We start from the raw sequence: 18,446 nt of genomic DNA on the forward strand, positions 1-18,446 counted from the left end.
AAAGTTTCTGAAGCCGTATTACAGTACTTGTTCACAATTTTAAACACAAGACAATTTCCATCTGAAAGGCAGCTAGAGGTAGGCAGGAGGCGGCCAGGTGTTTAGTTTAGTGGCCGTATTCAATAAAACCTACATGATCCGTTTACAAGCCCCGGGCAGCACACTAAGTGGCTCTACATGGCGTATAGTGCCACGCAGAGATGCACAAACAAGGTAAACACCATGCCATGTGAATTACAGCATAAGCAGCTGAATTGTATGCTAATCAACGAATCCAAAGTGGAGGAGCTATTCAACAAGCTACAAAGTAACTGTGAAGCGTCAGTGCTGGTTTGTCCTGTGAGTTACAAAACCTATTGCAATACAGCCACACAAAGGAGTCTACACAGAAACAATGTTAGGGCCTGCTGTTGCTTAAATTCATGTGTATTTGCAACAGGCTGAAGTTTATGCTGTTGCTATTAATAGTCCAAGGCCAAGAAGAAGAAGAGTCTTCAGACCCAGTTAACTTATCACAATCTGCATGATGTGGAAACTATAGAGTGCTACATGGTGGATAGAGACATTACAGGAACTCTGCAGCCTCTGCCATCCTCAACTCAGAGCCAGTACCAAGGGGAACACATCCCATTGGAGACAAGGTATGGGTATAGCACTTAGAATTTTAGCTACAGATGCCTTTCAGAGACAACAGGGGTGTACTGCAATAGGTTTTGGAATTCACAGGCATCAACGTCTAGGATCCTCCATCAATTCCTGAATGCTATGCTCCAACATGCTAGTGACCACATATATTTTTCCTGTACTCCTGAAGATAGGACCATATGCATGAGTTCTACCCTATAGTATACTATCCTGAAGTACTGGGTGCCACGGACTGTACACATGAAGAACTTAAGGCACCACCTGGGGAACAGGGAAGGCTCTACATAAATAGAAATGGCCTCCAGTCTGTTAACTGACAAGTTGTGTGTAATGTCAAGGTAATCATCTTGAACATGTGTTTTGCAACCAAGACAGTTACTGCGACTCACATATCTGTCACACCTCCCAACTGTATCATATGTTCACTGGGGGAATATCCCACAGGGTCATTTACTGGCTGATGATACCCATCAGAAATGCACATACACCTGCTGTAGAACACCATAACGAGGCAAATGCTCAAACCAGAAATATCATAGAGCATGTATTTGGGCTGCTGAAGCTGCAGTTCCAGTGCCTAGATACATCTGGAAGAAGTTGCAGTTCCAGGGTCTAGATGCATCTGGGAGAGGCCTGCAGTATAATCCACATATATGTACTGAAATATTCACAGTATGTGCCATGCTACACAACATCATCCTGAGAAGATTGCTTAAGCAGAATCAACAAGGGGAAGAGAGACACATCCCACCACCAATGGCAAGGTCACCACAGCCACACACAGGTGAGGAGTCAGGGGGGGGAACCAATAGATGTTGTGGGTGTAGGCAGACATAGGCATGCTCAATATGCCCTCACAATGTCTAAGAGACAATTGCTGGAACCTTCCTGTGTCCTGACAGAGTGCTCCTCAAACTATCTGGAGATATACAGAGCTGAGTATATTTTTCTGGCACTTCAGAGTTGTGTACTGGTAATTGTTGTTTGACTAATTTTATATCTTTGCTGGCTGACTTCAGAGTTGTGCACTGTTATTTTTGCTTCACTGTATAGTTTTTCAGATCTCTGCTGAAGGTGTTGGTTTTCCCATACCCACCTTCCCTATTCCTGTGTTGTTTAAATTTGGAGGCTTTTGCAGTTGCCCGCCCCCACTGTAGATTTGACCTGGGACACTCCCCCCAGTCCCATCTCTTTACCTCATTCTACCTAATAGACTACTGCACTTGTTTTTAATCATTTATAATTTAATTGCATTCTGTAAACTGTTTGGTCTAAAATTGCTACATACTCAAGTGTGCTAGCTTGCACTGCATTTGAATTGTTTTTACTGCTGTTTTAGCTACTTGTCATATATATATATATATATATATATATATATATATATATATATATATATATACATATATACATACACATACACACACACACACACACACATATATATACATATACACACACACACACACACACACACACACACACACACACACACACACACACACACACACACACACCTTTCCTGTGCAGTCCAGATTCAGATGTGCTGTATCCAGGACTGTATGCAAGCTTCTGTGTCTCCCCAAGCTTTCTGTGTTGGAGGGAAGCTTTCTAGCTTATCAGTGGGAGTGGTAAGCACTAGGTCACCTATCTACCACATAAGGAGTGGTTCTGGCCCAGAAATTGTAGTTATTGGCCGTTTGGACAGTTTTTCCATCTCTCTCAACTTTCTGATTTAAAAGCCTGCATTTGCACTTAACTAGTTTAGTCCAGATACAGATTCTTAGTTTTAGCACTTGAATTTGCTTATTCGTGATAGGCACTTGTTCAGAACTTGCAAGCACTAAATAACCTACTAATTACTACAGCACTCAACCTTCCTCATTACCTAGAGAAAAACAGCTCTTGTACTCACTTTCCTCACTTATCTAGAGTAAAATAGTTTTTTTACTCGGGTATGCCCAAGGGTCAGCTCCCAGTGTTCTCTCCTGTCTATCTGATGAATCTGGGCATCTTGGGGCAATGTAGAAATTGCCTCATGTACACAAACAACCCTCTCCTCCTACCACCCAACACTACAACCTGTGAGAGATGCACTTATCTAGCCAAACTGGAGGTAAAGCTCTCTCCAATCAAGACTGAACTTGACAGTCAAGAGGAGAAGGTAAACACTTGCACCACACCACACTCATCACATAGTCTTACTAATTGTACACCACCAAAATCCACACATAGAAACACAAAAACATTTGCGGAGGCTCTCAATAATAATCTGCTCAAGCAACAGAGAGCTCCAAAGCAGAAATGCAAGCAACCTCCACCCCCAACACAACCCAAATGACACATAGCCTGCAGACTCAGTGTGCCACTCAACCACAGCCAATAAGGCAAAACAACGTACCTAACACACTAGTCATAGGTGACTCTATAGTCAGGCACACTGATGTCCCACTCACCAGGCTAAACAAGGAGAAGATTACTGTCAGCTGCCTGTCGGGTGCCAGGATCTGCCATGTAACCCACACACTCAGGTCACTCTACAACAAGTACAAATATGACTGTGTCATTGTCCATGTTGGTGTGAACGACCTGAGATGTACCTCCCTGGACTACATGAAAAGAGACATGGAAAAGCTCTCTGATCTTGTAGCCCAGGCAGGTATGACCCTAGCCTTGAGTAGCATTCTGCCATCACCCAGAATGATGCCGCAGTACAAGGACAAAATGATTGACTTCAACAATTGGCTAAGCTTCTGGTGCCATTCTAAAGGGATCCAGTATCCGTCTGCCAGGGTTGACATGGTCAACAGACCACGATGTTTTGCCAGAGATGGCCTGCACCTGTCATCCCTGGGATTCTGTATACTGGCTAAGGTTTTTGCTGCCCCTATAGTGCTTTTTTCAGGCAAGGTTCAAATGAGAAATTCACCACCGTAACAGGAACAGGCAAGCAAAAACTAAGGGTGATGCTACTCAATGCTAGAAGGCTAAATCTCAAAATGCACTCATTCGAGGCACTAATGGAGAACATCGATATCTGTGCAGTGACTGAGACCTGGTTCAAGGCACCAGAGAGTACCCCTGCACTACCAGGCTATAACTCATACCACACTTTTTGGCCATGTAATCTGGGCCAGAACACCAAAGGTAGAGTATGTCCATATTCATTAAGGATATCCACACCTCCAGGCTAGTTGCTCAGCATAATGCAGCTGAGGTTATCCAAGTGCAACTAACTCTGGGCAAAACTGCAATCCAAATTCTAGCTTGCTACAGATCCCCCACCATGCCCCAGGATTCCCACTCCTCTTTTCTTAATGTAGTGGAAAATATTAGGGTTCAACCAAACACCCTAATAATGGGAGATTTCAACTACCCCACCATTAACTGGGAAAACTACTCATGTACCAACTCCTTCGCTCAAAAATTTCTGGAATTCATAAACTCCAATGCCCTGGATCAATTTATCCACACCCCCACCAGGGGCAACGATATCCTAGATCTAGTCATTACCAACATGAGTGACCAGTGTTCCACACCTGAAGTCAATGCCTCATTGGTCCAATCCGACCATAAGCTAATTCCACATCCTGCCTCAACCCCCCATTTAGGAAACCATGGTAAAAAGTTTCTCCAAAGCCAACTTCATGCTTCTTAAGACAGAAGTGGTGAACTTCATGACACCCATGCAGATGGACAATACAGTTACGACTACTGAATCCTACACAATTGCACTTTATAAGCACTTACATGAGTGCATGGATCGTGCCTATCCCAAACAGAACCAACACGCTATCCTCCAAAAAAAAAAAAAAAAGGAAGCCAATCTGGTGGTCCCCTGCCATAAACAAACTGTACACCAGAAGGAAGAAACTGTTGCAAAAAAGAGTAAAATACCATGAGTAGAGGAGCTCCCTGGTCAGCCCCAGTAAGAAGCTGTGATCCCTGATAAAATCCTCCAAAGCTAGTTAAGAAAACAAAATCGCCATGGATTCCAAAGACAACCACAAAGCATTCTATAGCTATGTCAAGAATCTCAATGGCAACACTCAGATCTGCTCTGAGTTACAGCACAATGGCACTAAATATACAGACCCAACTGATATTGCCAACGTCCTGGCAGATAGGTTCAGTGCTAACTTTACCCCCCCCCCTCACCCTCTAACTTTACCCCCCCCTCACCCTCTAAAGAGCCCATCTCTATACCAGAAGAATGCAAAGTTCCTGTAATCACGGCTGCACAGGTAAAAACCACACTCTCTAAAGCCAAGAACACAGCATCCATGGGACTAGACAACATCCCAGGCTGCATTCTACACGAACTACAGAACGAACTGGCACCCCACCTAAGTACCATGTTCAATCATAGCCTCATCTCAGGCTTTGTGCCTGCTGAATGGCGCACAGCGATGGTTATCCCACTCCATAAGGGGGGAGCCACCACGGACCCCAGGAACTACCACCCCCCTTAGCCTGATGAACTACCACCCCCTTAGCCTGATGAGCCTGGTCTGCAAGGCCATGGAATTTATCATCATGGAACTTATAAACAAAGACATTGGTAATCTCCAAACTCTGGACCCCACGCAGTTCGGGTTTGTAAAAGGCAGATCATGTCTCCTAAACCTGATCACCAAAGCCATAGAAAAGGGTAAGGTGGCTCACACAGCCTATCAAGATCTTGCCAAGGCTTTCAACACCATTCCCCACTTTGGAATTATAGATAAACTCACTAAACTAGGTATAAATCCCTATGTCACAAGATGGCTTGCCAAATGGCTCACTAACAGAACCCACACTGTGAAAGTAGCAGGCTCCAAATCAGACTTCAGACCAGTTACAAGTGGAGTACAACAGGGTTCGGTCCTGGGTCCTCTCCTGTTTGGTATCTACTTCTCTGAGGTACAGGCTAACACAGAAGGTCTTTGGGTAATGAAGTTCACAGATGACTGCAAACTAGGAGCCGTAATCGAAACTCCTAACGATGTGGACATCCTACAAAAGGGCTTCACTGAGACAGCTGCCTGGTTTCAAAGCCATGGCCTCAAGCTCAATGCCAAAAAGTGCATTGTCATCCCCTTTGGTAAAAACTCTGTACCCGTGAACTACAACACAGGCGATAGTATACTTAACACTGAAAGTGTATTTAAGAGACCTTGGGACACAGGTGGACAGAAGTCTCTCCTTTGATAATCACATCGCCACAGTAGTCAGGAAATCCTTCTACGTGGCACACCTCATCATAAAAGGTTTCTCATCCAGAAAAAAAAAAAAAAAAAAAAAAAAAAAAAAAGAGGTCATTGTTCCCTTCTACTTATCACTCATTAGACCCATTACACCCCTTTTGGTATGTACCTCACAAGACATCTACAACAACTGGAAAGGCTGCAGAAATACCTCATAAAAAGAGGATTACTGGCCTCAAACAGATGCCCTACGCAGACAGTCTCAAAAAACTCCAGCTTTACTCTGTCGGATATCGCCTACTCAGAGGTGATCTCTGCCTAACATACAAAGCTATGTCAAACCCAGAGCTGTTGGACATGCTCCACTTAATGAAATCCCAATCCCTCCAAGCTACACTCTCTAGGGACCTAAACCTTGTCACCACAATAAACAGAACATGCTGGAGGGATATATTCCTGTCCCAGAGACATCCCATTCTCTGGAATAAACTATCTACCTATATCAAAGAAAGCTCCTCATTAGCACTCAAGAAAAATCTTGATGATTGGATGGGAAATAGGAAATTCACCCCAGGGATCACCTCTGTGGCTCTGCTCGACAGTGGCACAGGAAAATAATTTTTTGGGGTGGCAAAAGCCAGGGTACCTTTTTGGCTGGGCTTGTATAGGCCCTGGGGCTGATAGCCTAGTACCTCTACCTCTACCTATGAACCTATAAACACACACTCACCATCTAAGGGGCTAAAACCCTCCTACACACATTCATATAGTAACATTGATGCCAGGTAACGCTCACAACCTTTACCCACCTATATAATGGCTGTGTACTGCTAGCATCGGACAGTTAGCCTTGAACTAAAACTGTTGCAACTGCTGCATTTACAAGGTAAGTGTTGAACCCAGAGTGTGTTGTGTAATAACATGAATGAGTGGCATATCCTTGCATGTTGTTACTTGGTAGTGTAAGCAAGTAAATGGTGGATTTGTATAGAAAGGGTCTTTACATGTGACAGCAGAGAATTGTTTAACTTATGTGTCCATTATTAAGAAGTATTTATTACTAAAATGCACAACTCACTAATAAGATAGCAGTAAGCAGAAATAAAAATGCGAGAAAAAAATCAAACCGCCTCTCCACGGCTATTCAAAAATTGCAAAATTTATTTAAAACGTAGAGCACTGTGGATGTTCAAATTTGTTAGCAGTCAGTTCAAGCTTTCTATCAGCAAAGATGATGCAGAGTCCAAAACAAAAAAGAAAGTATGTCCTTCAGTTCTGGCAAATTAGCAAAATCTTCAAATGCTCATTGCAGTACACTGGGTACCCCCATGGTTTAAACCGCTTGTCACGAACAATGGGCAAATCCTTGCTCAAACAAAAACTGAAGCTTGCTAATGCTGTTTTATACCTTACAATGCCTCGTGTACTTGGCAAAATGTGTTCTGCGTGACAAAGTTCAACATCACAGATCTTTCCAAACAGCATACAAAATAGGTCCCGAACAGAAATCTCCAAAATTAAAACACAGGTATAACGTCCCAAACTGACATACGATAAGCGCTTTCAGTAAAACCTTCATCAGATCATACTGGTCAGGGACACCATTACTCATATTTATACTGAAACTTTAACCAATAAGGTTTAAAATAGAGGACAACACCTTCTTCACAATTATTTGCAGCCATTCAGCATAATGATTCACTGACACACCTCCTAACTAGCCAATGGTAGGCCTCCTGGCTTTAAGTACTGGTTTCAGAGGAATAACTGTGTTCAATCCGGGTGCTCGATCTGCTCGTATATTCACTATCCATTTGGTTTCACATATCTCAGTTTTGTTAGTGACATCACCTCTTCTATTACCTTCGGGTATTTTCTCAATAACTTTAAATAGGAAACTATGATCAGGAAACCTTGACACATGTACCGCTAAAGCATTATGAACATCCCCTCTCTGAATATCTCCTAGATGTTGTAATAATCTCTTTCTAAATATCTGGTTGGTTTTGCCTACATAAAATGATGTAGTCTTTGCAGGTAGCCAAGTACACATTTTTGGTGGCACATGTGGCCTTACAATTAAAGATGAAGTCTGTATTCATGCCTGGATGTCTGAAGATATTACTGCTATCTATATGGCCACAAGCAGAGCAGTTACCACACTGAAAAGTTCCTTTGCATCCCACCACAGCAGGTTTCTGAAAGCAGTCTTTCATACATAAGACGTTTTATATTTTTCTTATTTTTGTAGCTGTAATGCGGGCTATCACCTACTATAGAGCGAAGTTTTGCATCCTGAGTAAGGATCGGCCAAAATTTATTAATGATTTCTCCAATTTGCTTATTATCAGTACTATATGTGATAGTTAATCACATAGGTGGTGCATCATGATTCTTCCCTAGCAAGGGTGCTTCAGAATGCTGCAATCTCCTCATATGAGGCTTATTGATATGCAAGTCAGTGTCTCCCTCTGAGTAGCCTTGTGTCCGTAAACCTTCCTGCAAATCAGCCACTTCTTGCTGGATCACTATCTCCTACATGCATCTCTTAGTGATTCTAGAGACTTCATTCTTCATAATATTATTGGCCACATGCCTCGGATGCATGCTACTTTTATGGAGGTAAAGATTCCTCCAAGTGGATTTCCTTTAAAGTGATGTCTCTAAAGATCCATCTTTATTGAGCATGACTTTTAGGTCTAAGAAACTAACAGAATCATGTGAAAACTGGCTTGTAAATTTTAAAAATGATGTTGTTTCATTTAAATACTGCAAGAACAACAAAAAATGGGTTTCATCCCCTTCCCAAAGCAGGAAGAGGTCATCCACAAAATGGCCATAGAACTTGACATGTTGGAACCAAGGGTTAGTATCACTTAGGATGAATTTATTTTCCCAGTCTGACAGGACAATGTTCGCATAACTGTTGGCGCAGGGAGTGCCCATTGCAACCCCCCAGCGTTGCCAGTAAATAGACTTTCCATATATGAAAAAATTGGTATCAAGTATGATCTCTAATAGAGAACATATTAAACTAGCATCCTTACTGCTGCTCACTTCTGATTACTTTTCTTACTGCCTCAGTTCCAAAATCATTAGGTATTGAGGTGAATAGACTTGTGACATCCATGGTAGTCAGTAGTAAACCTCCTTTCTCCGTTAATAAACCTAAAGCTACTGTTAGCTTCTTCAGGGAGTCATCTGTGTCCCTGATGACACTGCAAATATTCAACAAAATTTCTTTCACTTCTTTCTCTACAAACAGGGACATGGATTCTGTTAGCCATCCTTGCCCAGATACAATAGGGCGAAGTGGTGGATCAATAGGATTTTTATGCACTTTAGGAAGCCCACTAATCGAGGTAACAGTTGGGTGATCATTCTTGGAGGAATCATTACTTCCATAAAAGTAGCATGCATCCAAGGCATGTGGCCAATAATATTATGAAGAATGAAGTCTCTAGAATCACTAAGAGAAGCACGCAGGAGATAGTAATCCAGCAAGAAGTGGCTAATTTGCAGGAATGTTTACGGACACGAGGCTACTCAGAGAGAGACACCGACTTGCATATCAATAAGCCTCGTATGAGGAGATCGCAGCATTCTGAAGCACCCCTGCTAGGGAAGAAACATGATGCACCACCTATGAGATTAACTATCACATATAGTTCTGATAATAAGCAAATCAGAGAAATCATTAATATATTTTGGCCAATCCTTACTCAGGATCCAAAACTTCGCTCTATAGTAGGTGATAGCCCGCGCTCTATAGTAGGTGATAGCCCGCATTACAGCTAGAAAAATATAAAACGTCTTTTATGTATGAAAGATGGTTTTCAGAGACCTGCTGTGGTGGGATGCAAAGGAACTTTTCAGTGTGGTAATTGCTCTGCTTGTGGCCATATAGATAGCAGTAATATCGTCAGACGTCCAGGCATGGATACAGACTTCATCTTTAATTGTAAGGCCACATGTGCCACCAAAAATGCCTAGTTGGCTACCTGCAAAGATTGCACATCATTTTATGCAGGCAAAACCAACCAGATATTTAGAAAGAGATTATTACGACATCTAGGAGATATTCGGAGAGGGGATGTTCATAATGCTTTAGCGGTACATGTGTGAAGGTTTCCTGATTATAGTTTCCTATTTAAAGTTATTGAGAAAATACCCAAAGGTAATAGAAAAGGTGATGTCACTAACAAAACTGAGATATGTGAAACCAAATGGATAGTGAATCTATGAGCAGATTGAGCTCCCAGATTGAACACAGTTATTCCTCTGAAACCAGCACTTAAGCCAGGAGGCCTACCATTGGCTAGTTAGTAGGTGTGTCAGTGAATCATTATGTTGAATGGCTGCAAATAATTATGAAGGTGGTGTTGTCCTCTATTTTAAACCTCATTGGTTAAAGTTTCAGTATAAATATGAGTAATGGTGTCCCTGACCAGTATGATCTGATGAAGGTTTTACCGAAAGCGCTTATCGTATGTCAGTTTGGGACATTATACCTGTGTTTTAATTTTGGAGAATTCTGTTCGGGACCTATTTTGTATGCTGTTTGGAAATTTCTGTGACGTTGAACTTTTTGTCACACAGAACACATTTCACCAAGTACACGAGGCATTGTAAGGTATAAAACAGCATTGGCAAGCTTCAGTTTTTGTTTTTGTTTGAGCAAGGATTTGCCCATTGTTCCTGACAAGCGGTTTAAACCGCGGGGTTACCCAGTGTACTGCGAGGAGCATTTCATGGATTTTGCTAATTTCCCAGAACTGAAAGACATTCTTGTTTGTTTTGGACTTTGCATCATCTTTGCTGATAGAAAGCTTGAACGGACTGCTAACAAATTTGAACATCCGCAGTGTTCTACGTTTTAAATAAATTTTGCAATTTTTGAATAGCCGTGGAGTAGCAGTTTGATTTTTTCTCGCATTCTTAAGAAGTAGACCTCAGGCATCAAAAATTCATGCAGTCATATTTCTCAAAAGAGGTGATAGTCACCTCATGCCCTTTGCTTAGCACCATACATTTGTAAATTATTAGAGAGAGAAGTTAGAGAGTAATGATACAGTTTAAGACTTCACAACCTTCAAAAACCATTAACAATACTGATGGAAAAAAGTCTGATGCTATCCACTGTCTAACTTTCTAAGACCAATATAAAAGTCAAAGGTACAATTACCAATTCAACATCACAAATGCAGATATACTAAGCACCAAGTCAGCTATGCAGCCTCATCGTCAGACACAAACCTTATACATCCCTGAATCCAGAAGATAGAAAACAGGGATATGGCATGGTTATCACTTGGTGTTGTGTGGGGGTGACAGGAAGCCTAGGCTGACAAACGGTCAGTGAGTAAAAGAGAAGCAGGCAGACATTATGATAAAGTAACAAATGGCCAGCTAGATAAAATTAATTTTAAGCTTCATGGCTGAACCATGTAATGATTGTGTTTGTGTCTCTATGGGTCCTCCAGCTGAAACTGATGTACAAGTGTCTGCATGAACAGCCAAGATCTGTGCTAACTCTACATCTTGGTATATCAGACAGGTGTGACACATGCATGGTATAGGTGGGAGTTAATCATTTTCGTACCGGACCATGGTAACTGGCTCTATCAGGAGTTGCACTGGCATGTCCACACCCATGGTATGATGCACTGCTGCTGCCTGAACATGACTGATGTCTGCTGGACAACCTCTTCTCATGAAGATGCTGAGGGCCACAACCCCATGGCCTGCCATATCTGGTGTGGACAGCTCAACCACTGATGGAGCAGTGGAAGTACTGCCACTATGCGACATGATCAGGCATGGCCACATTGGTTAACAGCAGATGATGTGGGGGAACTATGCCCATGAGGATGCTGTCCCCCTCCCAGCAGATGTTCCATCACAGACACCAGCCGTTCCATTCATCCGATCCATTGAATCGGCAACATGTTGGAGGCAGTCACGCATGCCAACCTGTGCCACATCTACAACCCTAAGCATTTCTCTGGAGCACCTATGGGAACATGCCTGTGCCTCCATAATGGTGAGAGGCACAGGAAGAGACACCTGGATCAGGTGGGGGATGGACAGGAGGGATCCTCCAAACACCCATAACAACCATGCTGTGTGGCACCTTTCCCTCACTTTGGCTATTGCCAAAATCACCAGGCACTGAAGCCACAGTAACCACACTTCCCTGATCAATTGTCTCAATGTCCACCTGTCCAATATTTGATGGCTCACTTGAATGGGTAGGTGTACGTTTACTGGCTGTGTCTGATGGAATTTCAGGGAATGACTGTATGTCAACCTCAATGTCAGATTCAACCTCTGCACCCACCAACTGTGCCTCTGTTTGGCCACCATCATCAGAGTTTGCTGATACTCTGACATCAGGTGGTAGAAGTCCCGCACTTCCACTGCCAGGATCACCAGTGATAATTAGCATCAAACACAGGAATAAAATACTGCTTACACTACAATAATCAATATATGCTAGCAAAATAACAATGGTGCCAATATTATAGACAGTACAGCAATACACACAACAGTCCTGACATCAACATCACACACCAAAATATTTTTTTGAAATGCTCATCAGTACTGCCATAAAAATATTTGCCTTATGATGTGCAAATGATGGCATGCTCCCTATGCTAGATGGTCCTGGAAGACGTTAAGCAAAAGGTAAGGACAACATCATCACAATTAACAGTAACACAGGGGGTAAAATATTTTGCCCTATATATGTTCATTATACTTTCAACAAGATCTTGGATGACAAGCCCAACATAAGCCCAACATAAGCCCCATATGTATGCAATCAGAATATGTTAACTGTAGCAATCCTCAATCCCCCAACCAATTTCTTGGAAAACAGAACTAACATGTTGATGTAAATATTTTACTACATAACAGTATTTAACAATTGAGATACAAAATCCTACCTGGAAGCCTCTTTGGGCATACTTGCTGTCACTGAAACACTAGCACCAGTGTCAAGGACGTGCCATTCTGCACTTTCCTGGGAGCTGTCTAGATCCCTGACAGTGGACAGGAACTCTTCATTTGCTGTTAGTGTTGTCTCTGTAGCAGCCCCCCCCCATACCCATATGATCATGGGCTACTGTAGCTGCTTTCCTCCATGCAGATAAGATCATGTCAGTGGCCCAATGATGAACCTGATCATATGTCCTGCTGTGGCTGCCTACTGCATTCACATCTGCAGCCCCCCCATACCCATATGATCATGGGCTACTGTAGCTGCTTTCCTCCATGCAGATATGATCATGTCAGTAGCCCAATGATGAACCTGATCATATGTCCTGCTGTGGCTGCCTACTGCATTCACATCTGCAACTATCTGCTGCCAAACTTACATTCTGCCTGACATGTCTCCATGTCCCCTCTGAAGCAGAAAGGCACCATGTCACCAAAAAGCTTCCAGAAAAACCCGATTCTCACCTTCACTGAAGGGTGGTTTTCTGGGATTGAGACACCTGGATTCCCTAGTCCTAGAAGCCCTAAAAGACAACAGAAGGATAATACACATACGTATCACATAACTATAACATAACTGTTCCCAGATAAAACAGAAAAGGTAGCATTTCAGTACTACTCACTGTAGAAACATAAAACAGTCCAGATATTTGAAATATGAACAACAGGCTAGATGCAAAACAAGGGAGAGTAACATCAACATATCCTTGTTTGTGCTATAACAGAAATGCAGCTTTGCTCCCCCAACCCTGAAACAGGCAAATGACACATTTTGCTAACAAGTCATCAATAAAATAAAAAACTTATCAAGTGAAATTTCTCTGAGAAATGTCTACAGATTTAATACAGAACATTTTATTTTAAGGTATTGCCAATCATGTATATCTGGGAAATGCCCTGGCAAACATGCCCATGCCATCAGTACACTTCTAACTGATGCATACATTTAAAAGTGTAGCATTTGCTAATCAAAAAATGTATATAAATATTAGATTTTTCTTAATGATATTTCAGCATATAGATTAAAAATGCAAGCATACCTTCTCAAGTTCATTAATCTTCTATGCAGCTATACCCCAAAGTAATATCTTTTCTGTGTTCTGTACATAAACAAGTGTCCTCACCTTCAGGTTCCCTAACTACACAGTTGTCTTTTTATGGTGTAGATTCAGGGCTGTCAGCACAGTGGAGATGCAAATCAGGTGTGCATTCATTAGAATTGCTGAATCACAAATACTTGGCTCCATGGCGCAAATGTAAACATAGTGCAGGCACTCCCTCAATGTTTGTTTTTAATGGATTGCAACTGTGAATGATTACTGGTAGGGAGAAGGAAAACACAACCACAATGCAGACTGCCCTACATCTAGTGGGTGTCTCAGGTTAGACTTATAAAGCATTAGAAGTAATTTTGTCAATGTTAGAAATGTAAGTAAGCAGCACAGAATTCTCAGATTCTGTTTATAAACATACAACCTTCCCTTCATTTGTTGTCAACTGTATATTATATTATTGCCATTTAATATCCTCACACATTTTAAGGACAATGATATAGAATGGCTTACTGATGGCATGTCTGAGATTACTGGTCAGATAGGCCATGAATGAGCAACAACAAACACAGAGAGGCAAGACAGAGTTGCATATTTGCAAGCAATACTCAAATGGTTGTGTGATCACTCAGTGCACTACATCCAAAATTAATACATGTAGAAATAACTGCTATATGGTTTTATAGTTCTGTAGATGATGTTGCAGTTGCTTGTATGAAGTATTTCAGTTCCTGCTGCAAAGCTGTTTGTGTGGTAAACAAGAAAAAGGCACCCTTACTGTGTTCTGAAGGTTCACTGGAGTGAATTCAAATCCAGACCTATGTAGAAATATTTCATGTGCACTAGCATTTATGTCAAAGATTTTTTTCCATTTTTTTTTTTTGGCCAGTGTTTGCAAGGTACGCAGCTTAGTGTAAACAAGGGAAATGGAGAAAATGAATGTCAAGTTTGACTATGCCTATCTTGTTTGAGTGAAGATTAGCAGTGTGCAAACAGAAAATCTACAGACAGGGCATCTGTAAAGGTGCAAAGGTCAAAAACAATACATTCGTGCAATTTTTGCATTCCATCATGCAACTTCACTTAGTGGTGTTGTGCAGAAGTTAGCAAGGTTCCCCCAACACATGCAGTCATTGAACACCTGGAAACGGGACTCAGCCTATAATTGAAAATGTATACATTTAATTAATTCTGTTGAGCATTGCGCAAGTACGCTAAGCAGCATTGCATGGCGGTTAATGCAGAGAATTTAAGAATGATTAGGAAATTATGGAAATGTCATGTAACTAGTCCTGTTGCAGTAGGTGTAAGTGTAGGTCTGGAGTACAGATGGTCCTGGGTTCTAGTACAGGGTATATAACCTATTGTTACTGTTGTGACAGTGCAGTTTCATAGCAAATAACTGAAAAATAGACAATTGTTAGTTCGACATTTTTTGGCAACAGCTGTAAGTGTAGGACTGCCCTACACATGGTCCTGTGTTCTAATATAGGATATTCCATAAATTTATACTGTTGTTCAACTTCCCATTGTATAACATATATAGTGGAGCTAATATGAATTATATTTATGAGGGATAAGGCACCTTTATTGTGTTTTCAGATGTATGACTGAGGATATCCTGTCTACTATATTTCTGTAAGCATAATTCTGCTATCTGGCCTTGCACGGCCTTCACAATTACATAACACACATACACAACTGGATCTATATAAAGTAGCCTTGTCAGGTCACACACATACTGGAGCTATATAAAGTAGCCTTGTCAGGTCATGCACATACATGTGTAACACCTCAAACTGTCACCTGTATTTATAAATGATCCCTATGTCTGAGCAGCACTTCTGTGGCAAAGTTAAAAAATCAACACTGTGGAAGAAAAGGTTTGTCCCTTATTCCTAGGTTTGAATTCCACACTGTAAAAATCAATTTTATCAGTGTATAAAGGCAAAAACAGATGTGTTAGGCCATGACATCTATGACCCCAGTGTATGTCTGCAAACTTAACTCACCTAACAGTTACCTTCCAATTTCCAATATATATTTTCAGGCTACATAAATATCATACAGGCTGCTGAGAGACGATCTATGCCAGGCCTACAGAGCAGTCTCAGACCCTACCCTATTGGAAATGCTGGATATCAGCAAATAAAATGGGACAAGAATAACTTGCTCCAGGGATCTCAACTTAGCCTGTAACATAAAGTAAACATGCTGAAAAGATTGATACATCTCCCAGTGATTGCCACTCCTCTGTAATAGGCTCCCACTGCATATCAAGCATTACTCAATGACCCTATTTAAGAGCAACCTTGACAACTGGATGGGTGATTGTAAATTCAGCCCATGGGTGGCACATATCTTTCTCCTGGATAAGGGCAGTGGGTGCTGCTCATGAAATTCAGCCCATGGGTGGCACATATCTTTCTCCTGGATAAGGGCAGTGGGTGCTGCTCATGAAATTGCTCTGCTAACAAAAACAATCAAAATATGCTCAGTAAAGGTACTTGGGTTTTTACATGGCTAAGCTTCTAAAGGCCCTAGGGCCATTATCCTAGTAACCTCCTATGAAGTTATGCACCTATGCAGACCTCCCATTATGTCATGTCCAACATGAACTGTGGATGTCATCCACCACAAGTTATCCTGCATCTTTGCAAAAGTCAGACTTGCGCCATATTTGTTGCATAAAGTACTGAGCTATGTAGTCTGCGTTTTCTCGGTGAGAACCCCCCCATGGTCTGTCTAGCTGCTGCATATATCTGGTGAGGTACATACAAAAGAGAGCGTTATACTCTATTAATGTTCAGATGAAGTTGAGTACAGTGCTGCAATATCATCCTCAGATCTAAATACTATGGCATGACTTATGATGTGCACAACATAGGCTTTCAATATCAGAATGGACACTTGGTGATCAAAGTTCAGCTATCTACATGTGTTCTCAGTGCTTGTATCACTGGGTTTCAGCATAACAGGGCTGTTGTCAGTGCTGTAATAAGTGAGGAATCCCACTTTACAGAAGGGCAACATAAAGACACATTTTCACATTCATTTGTAGATTGTGTGGTTTTGTCACCAATCATGTGTGTTAGCCCCTCATGTATTATGTTATCATCATAGGTGGACTACATGATTGCACCCAGAATGCAAGAATCAGCAAACTCGATAAGCCAAAGGCTGCATACTTTAGTCTGAATTGTCGAGAAATAGATTCCAAGCAGTAAATGGCCAAGCACAGATCCCTGGGCTGTGTCAATGGTGACAGTTCTAGTTCTACTGGTACAGGTTGATTCACCAACTGTCACATTATGTGTTCAGTCAGTGAGCCAATTGGTTATCCATCTAGTGACATAAATGTTAATCCTCAGTTGGGAGAGTTTCTCAAAGATACCTGTATGGGGGATAGCATCTAAACCCAACCCTAGGCCAGATCAGGATAGCCAATGTACACTGCCTTACATTTATCCAAGCCTATCATACAGAATCAGAAGGCTGTGACATCACAGATCACTTGTCACATGACTCAGCATATACATCTTCCTGATACGGTCAAATACACACTTCACACACCCTCCACACATACTATGTTCCTGTCAACATGCATCCATCTGAGTTGGGGGGACAGCACTCGATGCACACATGTATAGACACATGCCAACTCTCCTCTTCTGTGATGTAAACCAGTATCTCATCACGGACCTTTTATAAACATTAGTAATAACCCAGCTGTGTGTAAAAGAGCTGTGGGTTTTTAATGCTACATCATGTCTGTTACAACTATTAGATGTCCTCAAAGAGGTACTCGAGGGCATGCATGATGACAACACTAATTCTTTTAAACTTGACAAGCCCAAGAAATTTGACAAATCCACATGGAGGTATTCACTCAAAACTGTCAGATGTGGCCATAAACACCTATATGGACCAAATGGGGAGACCATTCTATCATGTACATGGCATCTAAATATGTTGAAATGTGTGAAGTGGACTATATCCCAGATCCAGTGATCGGTTCCGTACATCAGACCTGTCTGCTAGGCCCTTTCCTTTCCATTATTTAAGTCACAGACATCACAAATGACACACACATCATGTGTTCAAAACAACTGTCTGAAGGACTACAGACTGTGGGCAATCATGGACTCCAACTGTGATATTAGTACAATACAAACAGTATCAACACACACCAAAGATTGCTGCCACAGCCATGACAACACTTACAATGACGCAAAAAGATGGGGGATTTGTAAAATTAGAAAATCAAACACAACCCAAGTATAATGTAGACATCATACCCTATAAATAAGACAAATAGTTATGTGAACTGTATCCTGGGATACATAGTATGTGGAATGCCCACCAGCATGTGGCCACAGTGCTGAATACTCCCTTGTATGTAACACAACTACTGAGTATGTGAAGGATGTCTACATCACAGACCATAATATTTCCATAGTTCACAGCCTTCATTACACCAATAACCGAGTACAATGCACACTTCTTCATGTACCTCCCTACACATCTTCCAGTGATGTGTAACTAAAGTGTACCACCTTTGCTACAG

The 18,446-nt window shown here is 41.6% G+C and overlaps 1 long non-coding RNA gene across 1 annotated transcript in view; it reads right to left on the bottom strand.

Annotated features, from left to right (window-relative positions):
- LOC122791258 overlaps positions 1–18,446 on the bottom strand; it is a 720,725-nt gene that overhangs the window by 674,220 nt on the left and 28,059 nt on the right. The gene's annotated exons all lie outside the window — the stretch shown is intronic.

Source organism: Protopterus annectens, chromosome 17.part0 (genome assembly GCF_019279795.1).
Source record: "Protopterus annectens isolate FY-2018-M chromosome 17.part0, PAN1.0, whole genome shotgun sequence".
Classification (NCBI taxonomy): Eukaryota; Metazoa; Chordata; order Ceratodontiformes; family Protopteridae; genus Protopterus; species Protopterus annectens.